Raw genomic sequence first — 27,954 nt, 5'->3', positions numbered from 1 at the left:
CTGTCAGGATGTGTCTTATATTTATTTAGTCACTAGCAGCCCTTCCCGACGTTGTCCGGGTATGAATTGCTGCCGGCCAGTAGTATATTGTTTTGTAGGATTTCATTTAGATAGCATTTCTTATCTGTGACAGGCCTGTGAAACGCTCCGATTCACAGTGCACTGCTGATGCACTTAAGAGTGCGCGTTCAGTAGTGTGTGAACTCGAGTTTCCCTACTTTATTTTTCCTTGCAATATTATATAGCGCGAACTCAACAACATGGCATGAGCACAATTTACATTACAGAAGAACACATTCATTAGTGGTAGGCACGGGGAGACAAAGCGATTTACCTGGAATCACAGGATGTTGAGCTGATGCCGAGATTCGAACGTAGCTCCGCTGCCCTAAAGTTCGCAATTTTAGAACTTGTGCCGGGAGGTGTGTCTAAAAGTGTATGTCGGTGCTGGCCATCAATGAGAGAGACCTGTGCATTTTTCAAATGGGTGGTGAAAAAATATGAGTATGTTGCTGGAGATGTGGGCCGCCGTGCCACCAATGTACTTACCGGTGAGGGTAAACACCCATTATTCCGCAGCTTTCTTTCCTCATACCATCACTCCGCATACTTTCATTACGAAAGTACCATGACTCCGCAATGCCATTATAACGCATGGTATTACATTTTATATGCTTTTACCACGCATACATTTACAACGAAATTCGTTGTAAATGCATGAATGGTAAAAGCATGTTTTTTTTTAAATGTTTGGATAAGGTAAGTATGGGTATAGGGGTATATGTTTTGGGTTAATGGTAGAGTTTGTCTATACCAATGTCTTGGAATGCAGCAACAATCTTCCTGATTCTGAAGCCTAACAAGGACTACATTTATTGTGTAGGTTGTGAGAGTGTATGGATGTGCTTTTGACTTAACTATGCTTTGCCAAAGTATAGGCTTTGGTGCCGTATTATGAGCATAATGCTGTCAGGATGTGTCTTATATTTATTTAGTCACTAGCAGCCCGTCCCGACGTTGTCCGGGTATGAATTGCTGCCGGCCAGTAGTATATTGTTTTGTAGGATTTCATTTAGATAGCATTTCTTATCTGTGACAGACCTGTGAAACGCTCCGATTCACAGTGCACTGCTGATGCACTTAAGAGTGCGCGTTCAGTAGTGTGTGAACTCGAGTTTCCCTACTTTATTTTTCCTTGCAATATTATATAGCGCAAACTCAACAACATGGCATGAGCACAATTTACATTACAGAAGAACACATTCATTTGTGGTAGGCACAAGGAGACAAAGCGATTTGCCAGGAATCACAGGATGTTGAGCTGATGCCGAGATTCGAACCTAGCTCCCCAGCTCTAAAGCTCGCAGTTCTAGAACTTGTGGCGGGAGGTGTGTCTAAAAGTGTATGTCGGTGCTGGCCATCAATGAGAGAGACTTGTGCATTTTTCAAATGGGTGGTGAAAAAATATGAGTATGTTGCTGGAGATGTGGGCCGCCGTGCCACCAATGTACTTACCGGTGAGGGTAAACACCCATTATTCCGCAACTTTCTTTCCGCATACCATCACTCCGCATACTTTCATTACGAAAGTACCATGACTCCGCAATGCCATTATAACGCATGGTATTACATTTTATATGCTTTTACCACGCATACATTTACAACGAAATTCGTTGTAAATGCATGAATGGTAAAAGCATGTTTTTTTTTAAATGTTTGGATAAGGTAAGTATGGGTATAGGGGTATATGTTTTGGGTTAATGGTAGAGTTTGTCTATACCAATGTCTTGGAATGCAGCAACAATCTTCCAGATTCTGAAGCCTAACAAGGACTACATTTATTGTGTAGGTTGTGAGAGTGTATGGATGTGCTTTTGACTTAACTATGCTTTGCAAAAGTATAGGCTTTGGTGTCGTATTATGAGCATAATGCTGTCAGGATGTGTCTTATATTTATTTAGTCACTAGCAGCCCGTCCCGACGTTGTCCGGGTATGAATTGCTGCCGGCCAGTAGTATATTGTTTTGTAGGATTTCATTTAGATAGCATTTCTTATCTGTGACAGACCTGTGAAACGCTCCGATTCACAGTGCACTGCTGATGCACTTAAGAGTGCGCGTTCAGTAGTGTGTGAACTCGAGTTTCCCTACTTTATTTTTCCTTGCAATATTATATAGCGCAAACTCAACAACATGGCATGAGCACAATTTACATTACAGAAGAACACATTCATTTGTGGTAGGCACAAGGAGACAAAGCGATTTGCCAGGAATCACAGGATGTTGAGCTGATGCCGAGATTCGAACCTAGCTCCCCAGCTCTAAAGCTCGCAGTTCTAGATCTTGTGGCGGGAGGTGTGTCTAAAAGTGTATGTTGGTGCTGGCCATCAATGAGAGAGACTTGTGCATTTTTCAAATGGGTGGTGAAAAAATATGAGTATGTTGCTGGAGATGTGGGCCGCCGTGCCACCAATGTACTTACCGGTGAGGGTAAACACCCATTATTCCGCAACTTTCTTTCCGCATACCATCACTCCGCATACTTTCATTACGAAAGTACCATGACTCCGCAATGCCATTATAACGCATGGTATTACATTTTATATGCTTTTACCACGCATACATTTACAACGAAATTCGTTGTAAATGCATGAATGGTAAAAGCATGTTTTTTTTTAAATGTTTGGATAAGGTAAGTATGGGTATAGGGGTATATGTTTTGGGTTACTGAGGTATATGTTTTGGGGTGTTTGGGTATTTTAAGGGTTCAGATATAGTTTTAGGTCATAGGGTACAGTGGTATTTTTAGGGTTCAGGGCTAGGTTTGGGTTTTGGGGTACAGGGGTATTTTTAGGGTTCAGGGGTATGTTTGGGTTTTGGGGTACAGGGGTATTTATAGAGTTCAGGGCTAGGTTTGGGTTTTGGGGTACAGGGGTATTTTTAGGGTTTAGGGATAGGTTTGGGTTTTGGGGTACAGGGTATATTTATAGGGTTAAGATGGGTTAGTGTTTAAGGGTGTTGGGGTATTTTAAGGAGTAAGGGTGGGTTAAGATTATGGGGTGCAGGGGTATTTAAAGGGAGCAGGGTGGGATTAGCACACAATATGAGACATGGCATGAAGGGCGGAACGTACCACACGCCCCCAGAGTTTGTCACACCTCCAGCACACGCCCACAGCACAACACAGACACGCCCATAAGGGACTACTTTGCTGGCACGGTTCTTTTACCTTTTAATTGTATATGGTGGGCGTCTGCATAACCTATGTTCTTCTGCTGCAACTGCCGTTTCCAACGCTGTATTGGGTGTTGTGATTGGTGCTGTGGTTCCTGAGATTACCCGCCTCAAAGGTTTGGGCTCTCTCTTTATTATATTAGTATGGATTAGATCTGTGGCGAATAATGCACTTCAAGAATTTGACAATGAACTTTGCTAGCCATTCCACATCCAGAAACTGTAGGGAAAGCAGTGCGGGCGACATCTTCTGATACCCAAAAATGTTAGTATCGGGAAAAGCCATATCTTTCTATGTTCACTATAGAATTTACAAAATATGATAGTGTGAATGGTTGCCTGGGTAGAAATACCTTCACATGGGCAAGGTGGTAAAACAGTAGCCCAGTTATTTCTCGTTGGAAAGGTAACCAAGCAATGAAAAGAATTTACCCTAAACCGAATCAAAAGGAATCTCTCAAAGGTGGTACAAACATAAGTTGAATAAGGCTGAATAGAGAAAGTGTTTTGTATTGCCAAGCTGTGTGTTGTGGATGGTTTGCTAGCATCTTTGGACAGACGCAGTTCTTCGAGATGTGTGAGACATTGCGCTTGAAAAACTTTCCCTGATAGCTCCAGGATTGAAATAGGTGTGTGATAGTATTTTTCCAACCCTAGGTCATACAGGAAGTTTTTTATATAGCGTAGCCACCCAATTTTACGTGCGTTATCCAAGGCAATACAATCTGAAATAATCCCTTGTGTAAAGATGGTTTTGTCTGAGGACCAAATACGGTGCCACAAGAGAAGTGGTTGTATTTTAACTATATCAGCCAAGTGAGAGAGACCCAATTCCAGGTGGCATGAAAAGGTAGCTGTGCTCCGTGGTACAGCGAGAAGGTACCTCAAAAAGGGTATTTTCAGCGGCTTGTAGAGCATCTGTGTTTACATCCCCCCACACGCCCGCCCCGTACGTTGCTACTGCTAAATATTTGGCTTAGTATATCTGTGAAAGCTCAAGTGGTGGCCTTTTTCCTAATTTTCAGGAAAAGTTTACCAGGGCTGTAGTGGCTCTCATGAAGAGGAGTTTCCTAGACTCTATTGCTGGTTTCTAGGTGATTTTATTATCAATAATGATCCCTAGGTATGGGTATTTTTCGGTGCTAGCTAGTTTTTCATTTTTCAGAAAGATGTCTTTTGTTCTTTTCTTACCAGACCCTGATATGATAAGAAACGTTTTTTTGATGTTTATGTTTAGGTCCAAGTTGGCCATGAAAGAACTGTATCTATTAAGCATCTTCTGTAGTTCAAGGGGAGTGCGGGCCAGTATTACTGCGTCGTCGGCGTAGAGTAGGGCTGGAGTTGGGCGGTTGTTTGTCGGAAGGTCCTGGCACCCCTTAACCATGTCTCTCTCCAGACCGTTGGTATAAAGTGTGAAGAGAAAGGGAGCCAGGACACAACCTTTTTTTTTTTTTAAATTTTTCAAAAACCTTTATTCTTTTGTAGGATACTTTACACATCGTGCAGCCTACACAACCCTGGGGCCGGCAGCAGATTTTCAGGGAACATGCCCGCATAGACCAGTTACTTCTTACACAGCCAATTATCCGACATCCCGGAGGCTCCGCGGCGTTCGAATATCATGTGACGCATTGACCTCCAGTTTTATCAACAGTTCCTAGAAATGATACTCTTCTCACGCTCCCTGCAAATGCGCAATCTCACACCAACTAGCAATTATCACGCCAAGCCCAGTAGGCCGTAGGCCAAAAACAGTTTCTATATGCAAACTTAATTCTTAAGTCCTACCCCAACAACCCCCCCACCCACAACACGCCAGCAGTGCGTCCGTTCGACCTAAGTCCCCGGAAGTATATAACCAAGCCACTTCTCCTTATGTCTATTAGGGGTATGCGAACACCCCGCCTGGGTTCTAAACCTCTACAACAGTTCTGCAGTGCCGCTCAGATCTCCCCCCGTCCTGCACCTCTGCCATTATAGCTAGATAGAGGCGTGCTCCCCGTCCCTGCACTCCTTTCCGACTAATATCACTTTCCTGATTCCTACTATACTTCGCGCTGTCCCCATTCCCAGCAAGGGCCCCTGCTAATCATGTTCAGAGTTCTCTACAAGCGCGTCAGTGGTGTCAATATCCTCGCCTTGTTCCGTCTCCTCCTCTTCGCCTGCGCAGACATATGTCTGGTTCAGACCCCAGAAATTCTTGGGAAGACTTTTAGGAGGAAGTAATTCACTGTATGTTTCCGATTGGGTACAGCAATATAACATGTCCCTAGCCCATCTCCTCTTCGTTGGCAACGGGCCCCTCCTCCAACAGACGGCAACAAATCGCCTGGCTATTAGCAAGGCGATATCTGCCAGGCGTCGCAGTGCCACCAGGAGTGGCTTCGAATATGGCTGCTGGGGAACCGGAGAGACACCGCACCAAGACAACATACGGTAGAACGACTCTGGTCGAAGCTCCCGGTGGACAGTTGGGCGGAAGAGCTAGCTAGAACTTGTCCTTACCCTGTAGATTACCCCAATATCGCTGATCAGCTCATGGGCGAATGGTTAACCAACTCTCTGGACCTACTGATTCCTAATAAAAGGAGGCTTGTCAGGGAGAGAAGAATTGGCTCTGCCCCCTGGTATACCCCCGAACTTAGGAGTTCCAGAACCTCTTGTAAAAGGCTTGAACGTGCTTGGAGGAGAGAGCAAACGGAAGAAAGCCGGGCCAACTATAAAAGAGAGATGAGGAAATATAAAAGTGCTCTGAAGGATGCTAAAAAGAATTTCTTTAGCGATAGGATTGAGAGAGCAAGTAATTCCTCAGGGGAATCGTTCAAAATCTTCAAGGAACTTCTGAAAGCCCCGGTCCCGCCAGTCGTGCATGATAATCCTTAGGAAAAATGTGAGGAACTGGCCAGCTTCTTCCATTCTAAAATAGAGAAAATATTATCCTCCTTGCCCGCTATCCCTCAAATCCCTGAGCCGGTTGCTAGTCCAATAAGTTGCCCGGTTGAGCTAGCCTCCTTTGGCCCCTTCTCGGAAGAGGAGGTTATAAAAGTCCTGTTAGAGATGAAGAGTGGTTCTCTGAGTGACCCAGTCCCCATAAAATATCTTAAGCTTGTGGCTAACACCTTGTCAACCCCTCTGACTGACCTCATGAACCTTTCACTCTCTCATGGCACAGTGCCCCAGAGATGGAAAAAGGCAGTGGTAAAAGCCTTATTGAAAAAACCAGGATTAGACCCATCCAACTTGACCAACTTCAGGCCAATTTCACTTCTGCCTGGATTCTCAAAAGTTGCAGAGAAGCTGGTCAACCGTCAGCTCTCTTACCATCTAGAGTCTAACCACCTGCTGGGAGACTCCCAGACTGGTTTCCGCCCCGGCCAGGGAACAGACACAGCCTTGCTGGCAGTAGTGGAGGAAGCAAGGAGCACTCTAGATACAGGAGGGTCAGTGGCAGTGATCCTCCTGGACTTAAGTGCTGCCTTTGACACCGTGAGTCATCAGGTGCTCCTCCATCGTCTGTCAGAGGTAGGTGTCTCAGGGACGGCCCTGAAATGGTTGGGATCTTTTCTCTCCAACCGTTTCTACCAAGTCTGGGAAGGATCAGAGCAGTCTGCCCTATTCCCTCTTCAATGTGGAGTCCCGCAGGGCTCATCGCTGAGCCCTACCTTATTTAATATATACATGACTCCACTTGAAAGAGTGGTCGCCCCTTCAGGGGTGAAGATCATCAGCTACGCTGATGATACTCAGCTGGTGGTGGGCCTCACTCAGTTGGCGGAACAACCTGAGGTGTTATACGACTGCCTTGCCAATGTTTATCGTTGGATGTCTAACTCCGCCCTAAAGCTTAATGGAGGTAAAACCGAGCTGATGCTCCTGGGTAATTCCAGTCCCTCCATTATTGCTAGCTGTTGGCCCCGGTCTCTTGGTGATCCACCATCTCCCAAGAAGGAGATCAAGTCCTTGGGAGTATGGTTGGAGGAAGATCTGTCCTTCAGGACCCACGCCAGGAAAACCGCAGGGGTTTGCTTTGGTCTGTTGAGGTCAGCCCGAAAGGTGTTACCACTGCTTCCTGATCCAGCAAAGAAGCTGTTGATACGTGGCTTAATCCTATCGAGGCTCGACTATGGGAATGCGCTGTTTCTCGGTGCTCCCGAAGCGACCTTTAAAACCCTCCAACAGGTGCAAAACGCAGCTGCGAGAGTCCTTATGGATGTTCCCAGAAGGCAGTCTGCCGCCCCGGCCCTCAAAGCGCTTCACTGGCTCCCCGTGAAGGAGCGGGTGAAATTCAAAGCGCTATGTACGGCCCACAAAATTCTGCATGGAAAAGGTCCCCCCATCCTTGCTAATATGGCCCGTCCTTATAAGCCCCCACGCCTGTTGCGCTCGGACCAAAAACATCTTCTGCAGTCAGCGAGAGTAAGGAGAGCTCGCTCTGGGGGCAGGCGTTTCTCTGTGCAGGTGGCGACTCTTTGGAACTCTTTGCCCCTCAAGATTCGCTCAGAGCCCAAGATCCTACCATTTAGGAAACTTCTTAAGACCTATCTGTTTCCACAGTAGTGATTAGTTGAGTCTCTCCTTCTGGTCTGTTGCGCCGGGATGCCCCCGGGTAAGCTGAGCGCGTTACAAATTTCATATTATTATTATTATTATTATATCCCAGCAGAGCCAGTGCCGGGTTGGCCAGTATCTCTGTGTCTAATATCTGGCTAAGTTCCGAAAAAACTTCGTTCCAGAATTTGTTAATGCCAGGGCAGTTCCATGCCATATGTATAAAATCTGCTACTGGAACATGACAGCGTTCACATTCCGCTGACTGACGAAGCCCGTACCTGTGCAGTCTCTCCGGGGTATAAAAAACACGTTGCAAATATTTGAAATGCACCAATCTGTGTCTTCCGTTTAGAGACAGTTTTCTAGTGCTGGTGCAACAATACTTCCACATCTCATCTTCTATCTGTATCTGCAAATCACGCTGCCATTCTGTCCTAGCCTTGGAGTATTGAATCTGCTTATGCTACACTCCTAGCTTATTGAGGTTCGTAACCAGTTAGCGAGAAGACACCGTCTTGATCACATACGTAAGCTCCGGTACCTCCGGCGGCTCCGCCAGATCCGGGCCCAAGAGGTCTAGTAGCGCACTTCGGACCCTGTGAAACTGGAAACGTAACAATAGTGAGGGCTCTGTCTGCAAGGGGAGGACCTGTTCCCAGGTTTTCACCACCCCATCAACGAACAGGTCATCCAATTTTGTGATTCCCAGTTTGTTCAGAGCCCTCGTGACTCCTTTCTCTCTCAGTGGGGGGAGCTATACCGCCCATTCTATCTGCATTAGCGGGGAATACAGCAGCTCGCAGCCCCGTGCCTGTAACAACGCGTGCCAAGCATGGTTCGTAGTCTTGATTGAGTCCAGCCTACCAATGCAGCGGTCTACCGGAAAACAGAAGTAGCCGGCAAGGGAAAAGGGTCTGCGAACAGTCGTTCAAGGATGACATGAGGAATGGTCGGATTTCCGTGTATCCACGTATGCAGATGAGCTGCCTGTGCCACCCTGTAGTTTCTTTCCATGTCCGGGGCGCCCAGGCCCCCCATCTCATACGGAAGAATTAAAACCTTCCACTGGATTCTGGGTTGTTCCCCCCCCCCCAAGCAAGCTTAATAAGTACTTGATTCAATTGTTTGAAAAAAGCCTTAGAGAGGACAACCGGGATATTATTGAACAGAAACAAGAATCTTGGCAAGATCACCATTTTCATGATGGCTATCCTTCCCATTAATGATAAAGGGAGCTTGCACCATGAACCAACATCCTCCACTAGTCTTGTATACGCAACCCCTTAGCTCTCACGTATAAGTATGTCTGGGTCTGTGTGTAGTTGTATCCCCAAGTACCTAACCGGGTCCATAGACCACTGCAGCGGATATTCCATCTCAAACGGCAGTGTAACTGGGGTCAACGGGATCGCAACTGATTTGGCCCAATTTACTTTCAGCCCCGAGAGGGCCCCAAATCTCACCACCTCTCTCAGTACTGATGAGAGGTTCGTTTCCAGGTCACGAACATACAGCAGAGTGTCGTCCGCGTACGTGGAATTACCAATTTTGTATGTTGGAAAGCTGACACCCTCCAGACTATGGTATTCCCTAATTGCACATGCCAGGGGTTCCGCAACCAGCGCATATAGAAGAGGTGAGAGGGGGCACCCTTGTCTAGTTCCCCTGCTTATTTCGAAAGCTTCTGTGACACTGTCCCCTATCTTCAATCTCGCCGTGGGCTTGTTATACAATGCCCCCATCATCTGCAGAAAAGGTTCACCCAATCCCAGCTTTCACAAGACTCTCAGCATGAACGGCCATTCCACGGAGTCGAATGTCTTCTCCATGTCAAGGAAAATTGCAAGCGCCTTGTTTTCCTGCCTCACATGTTGAATGGTCCCCAGTACCGTGCGGATATTATACGTAAGGGACCTATCTTGGACAAATCCGGCTTGCTCCGGAGCCACTGGTTCCGGAACCAGCAGTGCCAGACGTGTAGACAATACCTTAGCATACAATTTGGCATCCACATTCATCAGGGAAAGTGGTCTATAAGAAGCGCATACATTGGGAGGTTTCACAGGTTTTAAAATAGTGACAAGCAAGGCCTCCCTCATTGAGGCCAGCATACTACCCTCCGCGCAAATGTCATCAAAGAGGGTTATCAAATGTGGTACAAGTTTGTCTTTAAAAGCTTTATAGAAGCCCACTGTGAGGCCATCTGCCCCTGGGGCACTTCCAGAACGCATTCCTTCCAACGCCTCCAAGATCTCATCTTCTTGCACTGGCATCATCAGAAACTCCCTTTGTGAATCAGGTAAGAAGGGCATTTTAATGTAGCTAAGATAATCATCAATTTCTTCCTCCACCTGCGAGGATCTTGACTTATATAATTCAGCATAATAACCTCTGAACTCTTCGAGAATCTCCGCCTCATCAGTGATCACGTCACCCGCTGTCGTTACCAGCTCATCAACCACTAGAGGTCATCTGTCATTACGCATTATTCTAGCCAACAGGGAGCTAGGTCTCTCCCCCTCCCCATACGTTCGAGCCGTGGCATAGTTGCCCATGTGTTGCACTTCCCTATCCGCCTCCTCATTATAGTCAGCTAGTAATGTTTTCAGTTGCGCTGCAGCATCAGCATCTGGGCTGCTCTGCTGCCGTCTCTCAAGGTCCATCAGTTGGGCCTCGAGGTGCTTCAGTCTTTGTCTTATGGTCTTAAGGACAATGGAGTGTTTAGCTATTGCCATTCCCCTGACATATACCTTGAATGTGTCCCATATTGTCTGTTAACTGTCCACAGAACCCAAATTCATCTCGAAGAAGCTATCTATATCTTCTGCCAGTTCACCTCTGAATACTTCATCCAATAGGGAATAAGGAGGGAATAAGGAGGGAACCGCCACGTAAATGGCGGAATTCTCTTCACAGGAACCGCTAGTGTCAGGAGCAATGGGGAGTGGTCCGATAGAGTACGCGGCTGCACCGTATATTTCCCAATACAGTTAAGTAGTGACTGAGATGCTAGTAAGTAGTCAATTCTTGTGTGAACATTGTGATAGGCTGAGTAGTGTGTATAACTGCCCTGTGTAGGGTGCTTATATCTCCAAACGTCCACAAGGTCTAACTTAACCAATTCGGCCTGCATATGAAGGGCCGCAGCAGCTGGTCGCCGGGGTAGCCCCCCTGATCTATCTAAATCTGGATTGAACACAAAGTTGAAGTCACCCCCACACAACATTCTGGAGGAAACATAGGATCTACAGCGCGCAGCCAGAGCAGTGTAAAACTCAGGGTTGTCATAATTGGGTCCATATACATTGACTACTATGAGGTCATGTCCTCTGCCAACACATCTGGTGATTAAGTAGCATCCTTCTGGGTCTGCTTCAATCAACGTTAACTTGAGTTTAGACCGAGGGTTAACCCATGTGACCACCCCCCTGGAGTGTGTGGTGAATCCTTCTGCAACACTGTTACCCCCTAATTCCTTAACAGACAGCATCTTACTCTTGAGTGGTAGGTGTGATTCTTGGATAAGGGCGAGGTCAATGTGATGCCGGTGGAGATAATTTAACACCTTTCTAAGCTTGCGGAAGTCATTGAGCCCTCTCACATTCCAAGTCAATACCCTCAGCGAATCAGGATCGCTCACAGTGTTCGTTCCATTCGTGTCGGTCATCTCTAGGGTGATATTTGATGGGCAACAAGCAGGGCACTCCCAGCCCTGCAGAACATTCTCTGTAAAGCCCTATCTATAGTGGCATGTCTTTGACAAGGAAAATCGGTCATCATAATGCTTGGCGTAACTTTCAGAACCCCCATTTCAAAATCAAAACATCCCCCAAACTCGCTCCCCCCATCCACAGCCGACTACCCCCAACCTGGCCAGGAAGATCACCCGTCCCTCTACCCTCCTCCCACAGCTGACCACCCCCAACCTGGCCTGGCAGTTCCCGGTCCCTCCCGCCCTCCTCCAACTGTTAGAACCTTCCTGATCGTCCCCCAAAATTGCCCTCTTAGGGGCAGTTAGAGCTATAAGCGCAAGGGCAGAGGTTGCCAGCAGAATCACACAACAGTGCTTCAGTATTATACATTGCGTAGTTGCCCCACGCGCTATCACCCTCATTAATGTCCATCAACGTTAGGCTGGTCAAGTGCTCAGTGAGTTTCAAAAGAGGCATCCCCCAATTGGTCCCCCCCCCCCCTCCACAACACCTTCCGTATAGCAAAGTTCTAAAACTATGTGCATTAAATGTTATGCTGATACCATTTCCTCAAACTGTTTAATTAAGGTCACTTGATTATCATCAGGTATATTTATAATGGAATGATCTCACCCAGCTGCGATGCTGCAGTCCATTCTCAAGTCTCTACGCTCTCTCGCCCACAGCATTTCACCATACCCAGGGGGGGCATAGCAAGGCGAGGTCCCGTCTTATTGACACTGTTCAGCTCCCAGTGAGTCCAAAAGTCAGCAGACCGGCAGCCCACCAGTCAATCTATTCCTGCTCGTCCAGGTGGCTGTTCTCTTCCTGCTCCCCAGTCTGGCTACCCGGATTGTTCCTCTGTTCCCTGGACAACTCCTTTAATGACTTCTGAAGTTCTCTGGCGTCTGTGAAAAAATGTGAGTGGCCCCGTCTATTTATCCGCAATTTTGCCGGGTACAGCATTGCGTAGTCCAGGCCAAGGTCCCGCATTTGTTTCTTATACGGGGCGAAGTGGCGTCGCTCCTCCTGAACTTTTGCCGTAAAGTCGGGGTAAAAGGAAACCTCCATGCCTTCATATTGAAGCTTCCCTTTGTCTCTGGCCACCCGCGGTCTCTATAGTTCAGCAATTTTGATATTATCAGTCTCGGCGGCGCCCCCGGGCGCGGTCGCGGCCCCAGCGTGCAGTGAGCTCTCTCTACTATAAACATCGATGAGAAGACATCCTCTCCCAGGAGAGTGGTCAGAACTTTTTCTACGAAGAGTTCCATCTTCCCAGTTTGTGTTGTCTCCGCAATTCCCGTGATACGGATGTTCGAGCGTCTCGAGCGGGCCTCCAAATCCTCCGACTTATCCTGTATGACCTGGAGCAGTCTGGAGAATTGTTTGCGGTCTTTATCCCATTCTGTCTGCGCTTCTTCCACCTCGGTGAGCCGTCTCTCCGACATGTCCAGCCGCTCTGCGTGCTTATCCACCCGCTCCGACATGCGATCCATACGGTGGGTGAGGGCGTCTATCTTCGAACCAATTGACGCCATGCTGTCTTGCAACCCTTTCTCCATTGACACGAGCATGCCTTTTATGTCTGCAAACATTGTGCCTTCTGGGCCTTTGCTCCCCGGGGACAGGTCAGGCGCCGAGGCTTACGGCAACTTAGTTCTCCGTTGGTCGAACGCAAGCTTAGTCTGGGTCTTATCGCTCTTACCCATAGTGAGCAGCTAGGGACTTTAGTGTTCTGCCTCCCTGTGGCTGAACAGGGATAAGTACCATGGCAGGGGATGGCTCCTGTGTCTCAGCAGTGCTCTCACAGTTCAGTGCGTGCTGGAATTACCATCCAGGGCGTGAAGCGCTCCCAGGTCAAGCGCCCCACTTGGCCTGTCACACTCCGATCAGCGTCCGTCCGCGCCCCCAGTGCGCAAAAATCACAGGCCTGCAAACCGCTTCGATTGCCCTCCTCCGCGGAACGCCAGGGCCGCCGCAGTAGATTTCCGTGACGGCGCCACCAGGATGAACACAACAGTTAGTTGCTGTCACTATTCTGGGCCAGTATTTGCAAAACTTATATCTTTTCTCCCCGAACAGTCAATAGCAGGGCCACTCCCTTGTCTCACATCAGTGGTGGCAGCACTTATCGAGCACTCGGTCAAGGGTCCGGCAACTTACTCCGAGTCGCCAGGGAGCGGCGCCGTCACAATTCCAGCAATAGGCCCTTATGAGGGGTGATTGTGTACAAGTCCTCGAATCCAATCCCCCCAGCTGCTTCTCCTAGGGCGGAGCGCTCACGCTTCTGACTCATTCCACTGCGAATTCACTGGCGCCACGCCGGTAGAGGTGGTCAAAATGGCACCCAAGTGCTGGTCTCGGCTGCTAACCTGCTGGCCACGTTGCCCGTTTACACAGCCACTCAGTGTCCAGGGGGGGCGGGATGTATCCCCTATATCACCAGCGGGATACAGCGTGCGGCGGGGGTACAGTGAAGGTGCCTGCGCCTGCCTGCTCATCACTCTGCGCACCACCTCCCCATCACTGTCCAAGCCTTCGCCCTCCACCAGAACAGCACTGCCAGGATCGTGATACCGCGAGTGGAGGGGGCACCGGATCAGCTGAATCACACTTAGCCCCCACAAATTTAGCCACGCTTCAAGTCTCCACGATGTGAGAGGGGGAATCCCATTCAGTCGATCTAGCACTTAGAACACGCCGTCTGTGACCGAGTCTCAGTAGGGAGCCCACTGCCGAACCGCCAAAAAGGATAGCAAAGCGCGGTCCTATATCCGCTTCGTCCTCCGGGGGCTCCCGCGGATAAGGAGACGTTCCCACAGCAGTCCGGAGCGTGTAGCACCTTGTCTCACCTCTGTGCACTTGGGTGTTTCTCCGCCTCACCGTCCGGTGTGTGTGCCCCGGAGGTGTTTCGGGGATCCCCGGTCCGCAGCTCTCCCACTGGCCGCACGTAGGAGCACGCACACCTGCCAGCTGCCTAGGCGAGCCCGCTGCTCTGGGCCTGGTCCGTCAGCAGCTCGCATGTTTCTCAACCTCACCGCACTTCGTCAGGGTTCCGCGAGCGGACCCTCAAGTGGTCCCAGCGGGGTTCAGATGATATAGTCTCACCCCAGCAGCTCGCAGCGTCCGTTGTTATAGGATAATTTACAGGATTTTTCGGGTGATAGCGCGGAGCTCAGCCCCTGCACGTCCTACATCAGTGCCGGCAAGCTCCACCCCCCCAGGACACAACCTTGCCTAACCCCTCTCTCGACTCCGAACGACGCGGTTAACTCACCTTTCACACGGTACCTCACCCTGGTTGAGGCATTGGAATATAGTTCACACAAGAAGTTAACCAGGCTCACTTCCACCCCCATTTCCGATAAGATGGACCAGAGTTTAGCGTGACTGACACAGTCGAAGGCTGCTGACAAGTCTACGTACACCATGTACAAAGCACCTGCCTTTGCACTGACGTACTTGCCTAACAGTGTCAAGTTTTGGGCTTGTTCAGTGGTCCCTAGCCCTTCTCGGAACCCAAATTGAAGGTCAGATAGAATCCTGCTATCGTCCGCCCACCGCTGGAGACGCTCAAGGATGACTCAGCCCGCAACCTTGCCTACTGAGTCCAGTAGTGAGATTGGACGATAGCAGGATGTCTCCTGGTGATCCCCCTTTTTAAAGATGGGTAATAGAATAGATTTTGACCACGACTCCAGAAGCCCTACCTCACATGATGCATTGAGTACCCTGGTTAAGATCGGGGTCCACAGATCGAGATTGGATTTAAAAAAGTCTATTGGGGCCCCGTCTGGGCCAGGTGCCTTCCCGTTTTTACTAGCTTCTAAGGCCTGGACTACTTCATCAAGGGTAATGTCAAGAGCTAAAGGATAAGTGGGAAAAGATTGCTCAGGAAGAGTTATTTCTTGGGCGTTTTCGTGGTCTGAACCCTTCTTAAATATATTGGAGAAATGCTCCACCCAAGCCCTTTCATCTATAGCCACTTCAATTGTGGGATGGTCTCTCATTTCAGACAAAAAAGGGGATTTGACCACAGACAAGAAAGCGGAACTGTTTTTTAGGGTGCAACTTTTATGGAGTTGATCCCAAACTTCCTGTTTCAGTTCTGATTTCCTGTCTTTTATCGCAAGATTGTAATCCCTTCTGAGGTTTGCGATTTCTTGAGGGACCCTATCTGCCTTTTGAAAAGCAATTTTCAATTTGGAATGGGCTACTGTACACCTGTGATTGAACCAGCCCTTCTTGTTTGATTGTGTATTTTTCAATTTTACAAATAGTGCATCATTTATTGCTTTAACGACCACCATAAAATTGGTAAGGAGTTCCTTGTCTGATGTGTCCTTGTCTAAGCATTTGTGAATTGCAAGATGGGCTGACTTTACGACTCTAGTGGTAATAGCTATGGGGTCTACTTTTTCTCATTTTATTGAGAACCCATTTACTCTGTCCAATCTCAATCTATTTTGTGTCAGAATACTGGCTATACTTTGGGTAGGATGCTTGTGCGATAATAGTAGTGTTATACTAAGCGGATGGTGATCGCTTAGTGCATTTACGTGAGTTGTAAAATTAATAGCACGTTTTTACGCTCTTGAGGAGATAAGAATAAAATCTATAGTACTCTGCCTGCCTCTCCCATGAAAGGTAGGGGCGATGGTAGGCAAGGAATTGATCTTTTTATTGGCCACTCCCAAATCTAAATCGAACAGAATTTTGTTTAGACAATTCCCTATTTTTGAGTGGGAAAAATGTACTATCGGACTATCATTCTCATCCATTATACCACAAATATTCTGATTACTGACTTGACATAAGTGCTGATTAAAGTCTCCACCCCAGATGATGGTGACCTCTTTCTCTTTTCCCTTCACTATGTTTTGTAATAGCAGACGAATCTGCCGTATTACTATCAATAATTCTCCCTCAGGAACGTTGTTAGAAAAGTTTACCAGGAGAAACGTATCTACTTTATTGGGGCGGAGGCTAAGTGCCTGAAAGTTAGGTTCAAGTTTAATTGGGGTTATTTCTACTGCCCCAATCAAATTAGAGATATATACTGTTAGACCTCCTTTAGCTCTGAAATATTCCAAAAGAGTACGGTGATCAAGGGCTTATTTTAGATGGATTAAGGGCCGTTGTCTCACCAAAAAAGTCCACGCTGGACTTGACGTTGAAAGAAGGGACCCCGACAACAGCAGTCAGAGATAAAACTGGCCCTGTTGCTAATGTCGGGATCTCTTTGATGTCAAAGGGAAGAATTACGTCAGGTGATGTTGCACTAGGATCTGATGGTAATTCAGACAATGCGTTCGAAGGTGTATAAGGGTGTAGTTCCCTTCTTGCATTGTCTAGTTTCCCCTGTAATCATTGGGGGGCAAGGGGAAGTCAATCAAGGTCTTCCAAACCAGATAGGGCCTCATATCTATTACAGGTTGAAATATCATATGGGCTATGGTAAATTTGTGTGTTTCTGACCATCCCTAAGCTATTGTGTGGATCCATGGTCGTACGGTAGAAAAAACCTAATGGTAATATATTTATTTCGCCCTTGGATATACCTAAGCACCCACTCTGTTGGAATATTCTGCTTACCAATTGGGGTGATCGAAAGTTCAAAACGATTGAGTCACCCTCGAAAACATCCCCGCCCACACTTTTGACTCTTCTTGCCATTTTAAATTCTCTGAACAAAGGTTCTGTTAAGCCTGTTTTCTTGCCAAGCCAGTGAAGAGATGTATTTCTTAATGTTTCCCAGCCTTCATCCACCAGTGATTCTTTCTTTGGGACATTAGCCAATACAATGACGTATGGTGTTGAAGAAGGGGGAAGTTCAAGATGGTCTTTCTGGCGTATGTTTGCTAGGTGCGAATTGATTGTTTCAGCGTTCCTAGGATATCTAATAGTTGGATGTTCCCTGATGGATCTATTACACCCTTTGTAGAGCCAGACCCCACCCATCAAGCAATCGGTTTTTCTGGGAAGGAATTGACCTGATTGGACCGATGAGTTTTTATTTTGTTGCATGAAGAACACGTAAAAGTAGGACGTGTGGATGTGGTGCAGTCCCTATCCCGAGAGTTTGGGAAGGGGCTATGGTTATGATCATTGGATCTAGAACTTAAAGTCTGGGCTAAGTTCGAGAGACATGCCTCGGGTAACTGAGGGACCGGATTAGAATTAGTGTGGTTTTTGACACTAGTTATGTGTTCTTCTATAGATGTAAGTCTCTGATCCATTTGGTCGAGCCTAACTATAAGATAAAGATCAAGCCTCTCTATTAATAATCCTAGATTTTAGGCTCTGTGCCTTGTGGGTCAGAGGCTTTTGTGGAACGGGTTCTATCTTTACTTTCGTTTTTTTTGGCCCTCTTTTCTTCCTGCCATTTAGCGGGCTACCGCCTTTCTGTGTGGTAGTTTCAAGGCAAGTTAAGGGGATTGTAGGGGGCGTTTTGTTAGGGACACGGGGGGAGGAATTTTGATTCCTTCGGGGCGGTTGAAGTGCTGGGTCTGAGTCGCTTGGGACTATCTCGTCCGATATATGTTGGATACGCCCATTGACGGGCTTCTTTGTCCTTATAGTCTGACCTGAGGGATCTAGTGCTTCCGAATTTGCTCCCCCCCTCTTCATTGGATCTTAGCGAATTGGCTTCCAGTGATTCCACTACGGAGTTTATTTGTTTATCTATTGCCCCCATAGCTCCAGTTAAGTAGCCTAGTAGGGTAGGTTGAGACTCAATGTGAGCCCTTTTCCGGGTGTTGTGTTTTGGACTGGGTAATTTCCTCCTCCCCATAATTACTTTTTAGTAACACAGTAATCTGTAAACAGTAGAGGATAAAACCAGATCAACAGGAAAATAATAACATTAATTCAGGGACTAGAATGCAATAAAAGAGGAATATTATGAATTTACAGTTCAGCTCCAGTCCCAAAAAATGTCAACTCAGTAGATAGCACTACAAGTGCTTTCCAGAGACCATCATATATGGGTAAACGGGTTAGAGTCAGTAGTAATGACTTGAGTAAACGTATAAATGGGCTGTTGGTCTTACCATTTCGGCACGAATGGAAGGGAAAGGGCCCAGCCCAGCCTCATCCAGACACAGACGGGCAAGGACAGGCCCGCCCTTGGCCCGGTCTTTGCCCGGGCGAGCTCGCGCGCGTCCCGTGCCACGGAGCCTCACAGATGCTTTTATGCAGTGAGGCAGGTCTTCTTGCGGCAAATCCCGCGTGGCCGCACTGCCTTCTGAGGGTTGTAGTGCCCTGGCAGTCCGCGGTCCTCGGGAAAGAGACAGCTGACACGGGGCTCCTGGCAGCAAAACACCCCGGCAATACCCGACTTCGCAGCGCCAAAGAAGGGATCCTCAAAGCAGGGTATGTGGCGTTTTTTTCCTGTTATGCTTAAACAGCGCGTCGTTGGAGGTGTAGTAGCGGTAGCTATCGATCTTCTAAGTAGATGGGCATTATGTTTGGTTATTGTCAATTTCTCAGAAGACTCAGATTCTTGTTGCGATTCACTGGTATCTGCTATTTTTGACAACTGTTTCCAGGCTTTCTACCATTGTATATGACTTGTAGTACATGTTACAATAATAAAATATTTGTTCCCCTTCACCCAACAGTTTTAATCTTTTGTGAACTTCGTCTAACTGTATTTCTGCAGCTTCTCGAATTCTGTTCTGCCCAGCCGCTGTTGATGTTAGCTTTTCTTTTGGATTAGTTTCCCGCATTCCTTCCCTCACTCCCTCCCCTCACTCCCTCCCCTCACTCCTTCCCTCACTCCCTCCCCTCACTCCTTCCCTCACTCCTTCCCTCACTCCCTCCCTCACTCCCCTTTCCTCTCTCCCTCACTCTCCTTCCCTCTCTCCCTCACTCTCCTTCCCTCTCTCCCTCACTCTCCTTCCCTCTCTCCCTCACTCCCCTTTCCTCCTTCGCCTTCCCTCACTCCCCTTCCCTCATTCCCTCACTCCTTCCCTCACTCCCTCACTCCCTCCCCTCCTCTTCTCTCACTCCCTTTCCCTCACTCCCTTTCCCTCACTCCCTCCCCTTCCCTCAATCCCTCCCCTTCCCTCAATCCCTCCCCTTCCCTCACTCCCCTTCCTTCACTCCCTTTCCCTCACTCCCCTTCCCTCACTCCCTCCCTCCGTTTTCCTCACTCCCCTCCCCTCACTCCCTCCCCTCACTCCCTCACTCCTTCCCTCACTCCCTCCCCTCACTCCTTCCCTCACTCCTTCCCTCACTCCGTCCCTCACTCCCCTTCCCTCTCTCCCTCACTCTCCGTCCCTCTCTCCCTCACTCTCCTTCCCTCTCTCCCTCACTCTCCTTCCCTCTCTCCCTCACTCCCCTTTCCTCCTTCGCCTTCCCTCACTCCCCTTCCCTCATTCCCTCCCCTTCCCTCACTCCCTCCCCTTCCCTCACTCCCTCCCCTCCTCTTCCCTCACTCCCTTTCCCTCACTCACTCCCCTTCCCTCACTCCCTCCCCTTCCCTCACTCCCCTTCCCTCACTCCCCTTCCTTCACTCCCTTTCCCTCACTCCTTCCCTCACTCCCCTTCCCTTACTCCCTCCCTCCGTTTTCCTCACTCCCCTTCCCTCACTCTCTTCCCTCACTCCCCTTCCCTCATTCCTCCCCTTCCCTCACTCCCTCCGTCCCTTCACTCACTCCCCTTCCCTCCCTCACCCCCTTCCCTCACTCCCCTTCCCTCATTCCGTCTCCCTCACTCCATCTCCCTCACTCCGTCTCCCTCCCTCTGTCTGTCTCCCTTTCTCGGTCTCCATTTCTATGTCTCCCTTTCCCTCCCTCCTTCTGTCTCTGTCCCTCTTCCTCCCTCTGTCATCTCACCCATCCTGTTTGTCACCGGGCTGAGACAGCTTCCCCAGCCTGCTTCCCCAGCACGCAGACACACAGCCCCATCCGAGCACTTCACAGGTCTTTAAAAAGACCATTTGCATGTGAATGGGGCTTTGATTTATTTCACCTCCTCTCAGCGCCCCTGCAGCTCCACTCTGGCCTCACCCGAATGAATCGCCCGGCCCCCACAGAGCAGCAGAGTCTCTCCGAGTGTCTCTGCAACCAGCAGTGTTTGCAGACACTCTGAAAATGTTCTTTTAAAACACGGGTACGATGTCTCATGGTCCGCGGGCCACCAGGGAAGGCTTGCGGGGCCGCTGCCGCCCCGCAGGCCGTACTATGAGTATCCATGCTCTAAGGAGTTCTTTTCTGCTCCATAAGACTACTTGAACACCAAAGCCTATGGTTTGATACCAAAATTAAGTATAGAGATCTCATGGTTCCTGAAATATTAAATCATTACCGTAACACATCGGCCATTTTTAGAAATGTCGGCCAGAAAAAGTCTGCCCGGATTAGCAAAAAAAGTAAAAAAGATACATTTTTTCTCTAATGATACAAAAATACAAATCAAAAATGAAAATTTCTTGACAACTATTTTTTATGGAGGTATCTCAATGGGTTAGGACTATCTGGTTGGGCTACATAAAATGTCAGAAACTGTCTGAAACTAGTCATAGAGTTGGACCATGGAGGGGGCATGGCCATGCCTTGCAGGAAATGGTTGCTCTTTAGCGAGCTCTCAGTTCCTCCGGTGTATCCCTTATCACCTTCGACGCTCATGACGAGCTCAGCTCGTCATGAGGTACACCTCTCGTACACTCATGCCGAGCTGAGCTCGTCATGATTAATGGGATTTACAGATTATCAGCGCAGGGGGGGAAAACCATAAGCGTTGATGGTGTTAAAATCATGGCATAATTAGGGCCTGTTCGACACCCCTGGGCCCTGCACTGCAAGCTTGCTCTAGAGGGGCTTTGACTATTGAGTCTACTGGGCCTGGGAGCTTATGGGGAACCGGGCGGTAGACGGTGGTTCAGCTGAGCCACAGCACTTATAGATGAAAGTCGCTACATGAAGTCGAGGAGGTGGCATGCCCACACCACAAGATGCAGCCTGCTCTAGGACAGCAAGAAAGCGCAGCTGATCCTCCAGCTCTGGAGAGCTGGGAGACCACTGGTGACTGCAGATGGATGCCCCTGCCTCCTCCACTCACTAAATAAGTTGCCAACCACGGCCTAAACATTCTGTAGACTGCGGCCTGCAACATGGATGCCGGCAATGTTGTGTGCGACTCCTGGAGTGAAGGAAAGCATGTTGTGTGTTAGTACCCAGACTGAGGGGCGCCTCACCAGGGATCGAATTGAGGGTAGAAGCCGCCTACCCTGCCAAGAGGTTGGGCCCAACAGAAATATGCTGAACTCATTCCGATGTAGTTTTCTGACATCAGGATAATTTCAGCAGTGCCTGAACATTGTCTGCTTTTGTTCTGAGCAGCAATGAACAGGTGGGAGAGGTCTCTCCAGATTACAGCTTAGCCCATGGCAAAAGGACCCTCAGGTCTCATTTTGTTGGTGTATCCTGGCTGGGATCTGTTGCGAGCCTCACACCTAAACGCAATGGAGGGGAAACAAAGGCACACAGCTTATAACTTCACAGTACTTACCAGAGGCATGCTTTTGGCTTTGTTCAGTCCCTGTATATAAGAGATATGCAAACACAGTAAAACGTCAGATGTGTTGGTCTCCGCAGTATTTACACAAATAACAATTTAAATAACACTATTTTGTTTTATTTCTATTATAGAGCTGTAGCACTACAGTAGTGCTAAAGTGCTATAAAAGAAATAAAGGGGCACATGCTTCAACATTGTAAATTGCGAATATCTAATTGCAAATTCCTGAGAATCGAATTTGGGTAATCGCAATTTACAATGCATGAAACTCAGAGTTTCCGATTGAGATTCCTGGGGGGTCGCAAATCGCTCTACCTCATTAATATTAATGAGGTAGATTGCACTTTGCGACCCCCTAGGAATCGCAAACATCACAGGGATGGTTTCCTGCTGAGATCAGCAGACCACCATGTACGTGATTGTTTTTTAATAAAGCACTCCTTTTTTTTCTAAAGAAGCCCGTTTTCCTTAAATGAAAACGAGATGCTGTAAGAAAAGTTAAATGAAAAGTTTTCTTTTAATTTTTGAAGAGCAGGCAGTGGTCCCTGAGAAGGATGTGTTACATAAGACAGTGAGGGGTACACGGTGTAGGAGTCATTTGTCTTTCATACCTCATTGTGCTATATTAGAAGGATTACAATTAATGAACTGCAAGTAACAAAAGGATCTATTCCTTAAAAGCAGTAACCCGCTTTCCCATTTACATATTAACCCTCTTTGCTACTTTGATGATTAAAAACTAGGACTAGGCAAAACACAGATCTCTCTAGCAAATACGTTCTCCTTCAGAGTTATTTCACTACTATTATTCGCTGAGATTTAGCTGGCATGCAAAGATCTCTGCAGCAGGTTCCTTAACCCTATAAGATATTTTAAAATACAGACATTGTAACCAATTTGGCAGGACAGATATATTGCCACAATTCTCCTTGTTGCCAATTTCTTTGGGGCAGGGTTTAAAAGAAACAAATGTATAAGTTGAAGCCCAGGTTTTGCGTCATTATTTTGGCACAAACCCAATGCAAAATCTAATTTGTTAAATATTGTAATGCGCTCAAATGTACTCAATAGACCTGCTAAACAAATGTGAGGTCTTACGATCTGCTGTCACTTCCTTTGAGGTCATGGGTTGTGATGCCACTTCCTGAGATGCAACATGCGATGTCACGCTGCATGATGTCACTTCCGGTGACATCAAATGCAGTGATGTCACTTCCTGTGATGTCACGCGCAGTAATGTCACTTGTGGTGGTGTCACACTCATTCTGCCTAACTGTGTGAGTCCCCCGACTTCTCTTTTTTAGTACTTGAGCCCTGCGCCTAACCATTCCTGCACCTCATGGCAGAGCCCGTAGTTTTTGAAGGGGCCACCTGTACTGTGACCATAACAGCATCCTCTGTGAGCAGGGACGACCTGAGGACACTAGCTGACAGTGGGGGCTCCTCAGGAGCATCGCCCCCCCATCAGCCTGAAAACATTCAAATTAAAATAATAAAAGTGTTTTATTTTTCGTACTATAGCCAAGGCTAGGAGAGGGCCATCATGGAGAGGGCCATCATTATCAGCCAAATCATCGTGCGCAGGGAAGCTCTCTCCAACCCCAGCTGCATTGCTGGGTTGGAGAGATCAAGCACAGGCTCCCAGTATCACTGGGAGCGCAAATCCATGGTGCTTAGGCCAATCCTGACACTGCTTTCAGCATTTTGAAAGCAGTATCAGGATTGGGCACAGGGGATTTTGGGAGCCTGTGCTGATGACGATGGAGCAGAAGAATGGAGCTGCAGCAAAGTAGCAGGTAAGTTATTTTTTTTATATGCCTCCTTTGTGTCTCTTTTGTTTGTCCTCCGTCTACCATTGCTCCTGCCTGCCACTCTGATGAGACACGAGCCACTTCTGCTGGCACGTCCCGGGGGCCTGCCTTTACTGGTGGCATAGTGGGCACAGGCAGGGGCAGCTGCCCTGTAGACAGGACCTGGTGGAGTTTAGACTGCGGGCCGCCTGCAACGAAAACGGAGAGAGATGGTAAGTGGTGAGTGAGAGGGTACTTCCCAGTCTCACACAAGAGAACAACGGAGTGCAGGTGGGATAGAAACTGAAGGGACCCATGGCAATCGACATTTACTTTGTGAATAGAGCTAGACGTCTAAGAGGTGGTGGCACAGAGCTGAGGGTTTGGCCCTGATCATCATAAGCTGCAGAGGTAGCTCACTATACTCCCCGGAAGTCAAAATTGAAGTGGGCCTCAGATGACCATATATTCTCAGGGTGCACTGGGTGTGGACTGCCTGGATACAGGGCGCACACAGCTATCCAGAAGATTTAACTGCTGGCCCCCTCCTCACACCTCTGGCACCTCTTTGTGATGGGCCGCACCTGACAATGAAAGACTACATGAGTGGCCACCAGTCGGGCCCTAATAGCACCCCACCTCACTTACAGAAATCACAGTATGTGGTTCGGGAGACGCAAGGGCAGGAGCATGCACCTTACAAGTGTGACCGCGTTTTGAAGGCTATAAACCTTTTATCATTCAGAAGAGCTTTAAAGACCTGGCTTTTTACAAACTAATTTCTCTGATTTCTCGCACGTATTTTCAGTCAGTCAGCGCCAAGACACCTCTGGGTAACAGCGCGCTCTAAAAATGTGAAAAATAAATAAATAAATAAATAAATAAACATCATGAGGGACATTCTTGAATGGAAAATTGACCAGGTGACGATTGATCTGAATATCCTATGGGGTGACCACCACAAGCTGTCAGACAAAGATAAAACTAATGAGACCACTCTTGCCCTTGTGAGTCGTCTGGTGGATGAGATGAAGGTTCAGATGGATGCCCTCTCAGATAAAGTTGATCAGCAGGATAAGAGAACAGAGGACGTAGAGGGCCGCAATAGATGCAGTAATGCCCATTAGTGGGGATCCCTGAAGGAGTTAAGGATACAGCCATGGTGGCTTAACTCCAAAAATGATTTCTGGACATGGTGGTCCCCAGGGTCTCACCGAGTTTTTTGACCAGGAAAGATGGCATAGAGTACCAGCAAGGTCTCACCACTGTGGGGCTGTGCCCAGGCCTGTGGTAGCCCGTTTATTGAAGTACAGAAAAAGGGATGCAATACTGAGAAGAGTAAGCTCTTTGATACACTTGAAGGAGGAAAACTATCCAGGAGCCATTTTCCCTAATTGTACCTTGTCAGAACAACGATGGAGTGTCCCATTTATTGAATCTGAGACGGCATCCAGGGACCTGGGCCTCCAATGCATGCTCTTGTTTTCAGTGCAGCTCATATTCATTATGGATGACCGCACGCTTTTCTTTGAAAACCCTGCTGATGTATGGGACTGGTTAGAGAGACATCGGAACGGATGGAGCACTCAGGCGCCATTTGCTCCACCGAAAGAGGCACGGATGACACCACAGCGACAAATTGTGGTGGGTCAACCTTCAAATGGTAGGTGGATCAGGGCAGAATAGCTTCAACGTAGGTGCGAGCCAGGTTGGAGGATCACAACAGCAGAAACTGAGTAGGGACATGTTGGACTCAACAAGTGATGGCGCGGATTCGGACTTGAGCTCGATGGCTCTGTCCAGGGCACAAAACTGACTACACCCAGAGCTGATGAACTTTGATTTAGTAACATCTGTGTTGTCTTTTTCTAAAGCCTGAGGTAATGGGGGCCCTGGCCCTTTGCTGCCATTGGTGAAGTAGATGGAGCTGTGCAGATGGATGTTGGATACGGGATGGTGCGTGCACCGGGCTGAGTTCAATTTCAGTGGAAGGCAGTCCACTGCCCCCTTCTAAGCCCAGGGGCGGCTCCTTCGATAAGGCTGAGGACTGTCACCCCACTGCTCCGCTGAAAAAAATAAAAATAACATGATAATAACCTAGTTATTTTCATTAAGTTTCTCTTTGCTACAGGGCTAGGCTAGGGCAGATGGGGTTGGTGGCACAGGGGGAGGAGTGGTGAGAACACACTAAGTGCTCATGACTGCTTGGCCGCTTGTCTTGGGCTAGCCAAACAGTCACCCGCACTTTGCATGTTCCTCACCATGTGGGGAACATGCACAGGCTCCAATTCCCTGTCTGAGCGCCAAACCATGGCACTCAGATCAATCACAATGCTGCATTGCATTGTTGTGATTGGCTTAGGTGAGCCTGGGTGCTTCCTTGTTCCGGGACTGCCAGGAAGAGAAGCAAGGATGGTGAGACCCTGGTGGGGAAAGGTAAGTGTTTTATTTTTTATTTTTGTTCAGTCCCCCACTACCCCACCCCACCACCCCGGTTCCCTGCCAGCCAACATTGACTAGGTCTCCTCCGTGCATTAATGATTATGGAGCAATGTTGGTTTTATAATTATGGTTGTTTGGGTTGTCAATATCTGACCGATGTCACGATGTCCTGGGGAGAGGGAGTTGGGGATCATCATGTCATTTCTGAATTTGTGCAGCTTTATGCAGGCTGTGGAAAGGCAGGCGCCAACCGGTAAGAGGACATGGATAGTGAACACCATGGGTATCCCAGGTCCGGGCAGCTGGAGGTCTTTTTGGCCACATGGAATGTGCAATGAATGAACTATACTTCTAAAATGTAGTGGGTGTAGACGTATCTGAAATTAAGATTGATAGATTTTGAGCTTCTTTGAGAAATACACTTAGTGGGGAGTGATATTTCTAGATTACAAAGAAATTGGACAGTGGAGGTATTTAGCACAAACTACTCAACATATGCGAGGGAAATGATGCTGTAGGTTCAGTTAGAGGTCCCTTTCATGGGCACTTTACAGATTATAGATAGAGACAGTAAATAAACAATAGTAAACTGGATGTTGGATGGAACAACACTGGTTATCATCAGCATATATGTCCCCAGTGAGGCCCAAACGCAGTCTCTGGACTCTCTCTTGAAACACTTAAGTGATACTATCCTGGTAACTTGAATATTGGGTGGAGACGTTTACTGCATAGCAAATGTTTCCTTTGACAGTTGTACCCTTCCCCGCCCATTGTTGTACTCCCCGACACCTAGGGTGGAACGTCTTTTTTGGGATTGTGTGGTGGATTGAGACCTCCAAGATCTGTGGAGAAGTAGGAATGAGGCATTTAGGGAATTCTCATATTACCCCCCGGTATATGGCCTGCATGTCCATCTGAATAAGCTGTTGATCTCCTCACAGGTAGCAGGAATTGCTACACAGATGGAATTCTTAGCCTGCATGTCTTCGTATCATGACCCACTGCTGATGTGTGTGAGTTGAAGGAGAAGGCGGGCTACAATCTCAACCTGGAGACTATGCTCTGAATTGTTACAGGACTTTATTTTCTGAGACTCGCTAGTGGTCACTGTCAAGGAGCGCTTCTTCACACTAGAAACACCAAAGCACATGTACGCTCGGAATGGGAAGCATTCAAAGTGGTGGTTAGAGGCCATTTTCTGGGTGCAGAAGTTGGAGTCTGTAAGGTTTTTGATGCTGAACTTACCCAGTTAGAGAGCATGCTCTGCACCGCGAAGGGCTGTGTATTGGCAGACACGTCTTGTACAACCAGAATTGCTTGAGATGCGAGGGAAACATGCACCGGTAGTGAAGCAGATACAGCTTTTTATGTACAAAGAATATTAGGTATGTGGCACTCAGAAGGGCTGGGCATGAAGGCTGTTAGCATGGATAGTTATCCCAGGATGCCTGCCACATGCAAGTGTGCTAAACACATCTCAGAATATCCCACAGCATTCAACAGCCGTGCCAACAATCACACATCATATCATTCAGAAGCTTTGCTAACAATCAGGCTCTGCTACGTATGCCGTACTACTCCGCTTTTTAACAATTAAAGTGCGCTCATTCACTAAACCACTCAAACTCTGCACTCATAAGCAAACTCCACGACATACTCCATATCACCCTGTGCCAATATGTACACTTGTATCCTTCTTAAATCTGTGTTCCAGTGGTC

The 27,954-nt window shown here is 47.8% G+C and overlaps 1 protein-coding gene across 2 annotated transcripts in view; it reads left to right on the top strand.

The window, feature by feature from the left end:
- MEGF11 (multiple EGF like domains 11) overlaps positions 1-27,954 on the top strand; it is a 1,355,792-nt gene that overhangs the window by 926,048 nt on the left and 401,790 nt on the right. The gene's annotated exons all lie outside the window — the stretch shown is intronic.

This window comes from Lissotriton vulgaris, chromosome 2_1 (assembly GCF_964263255.1).
Source record: "Lissotriton vulgaris chromosome 2_1, aLisVul1.2, whole genome shotgun sequence".
In the NCBI taxonomy this organism is placed as follows: Eukaryota; Metazoa; Chordata; class Amphibia; order Caudata; family Salamandridae; genus Lissotriton; species Lissotriton vulgaris.
The sequence above is the reverse complement of the archived record's forward strand: the minus strand, read 5'-3'. Positions and strand labels throughout refer to the sequence as shown.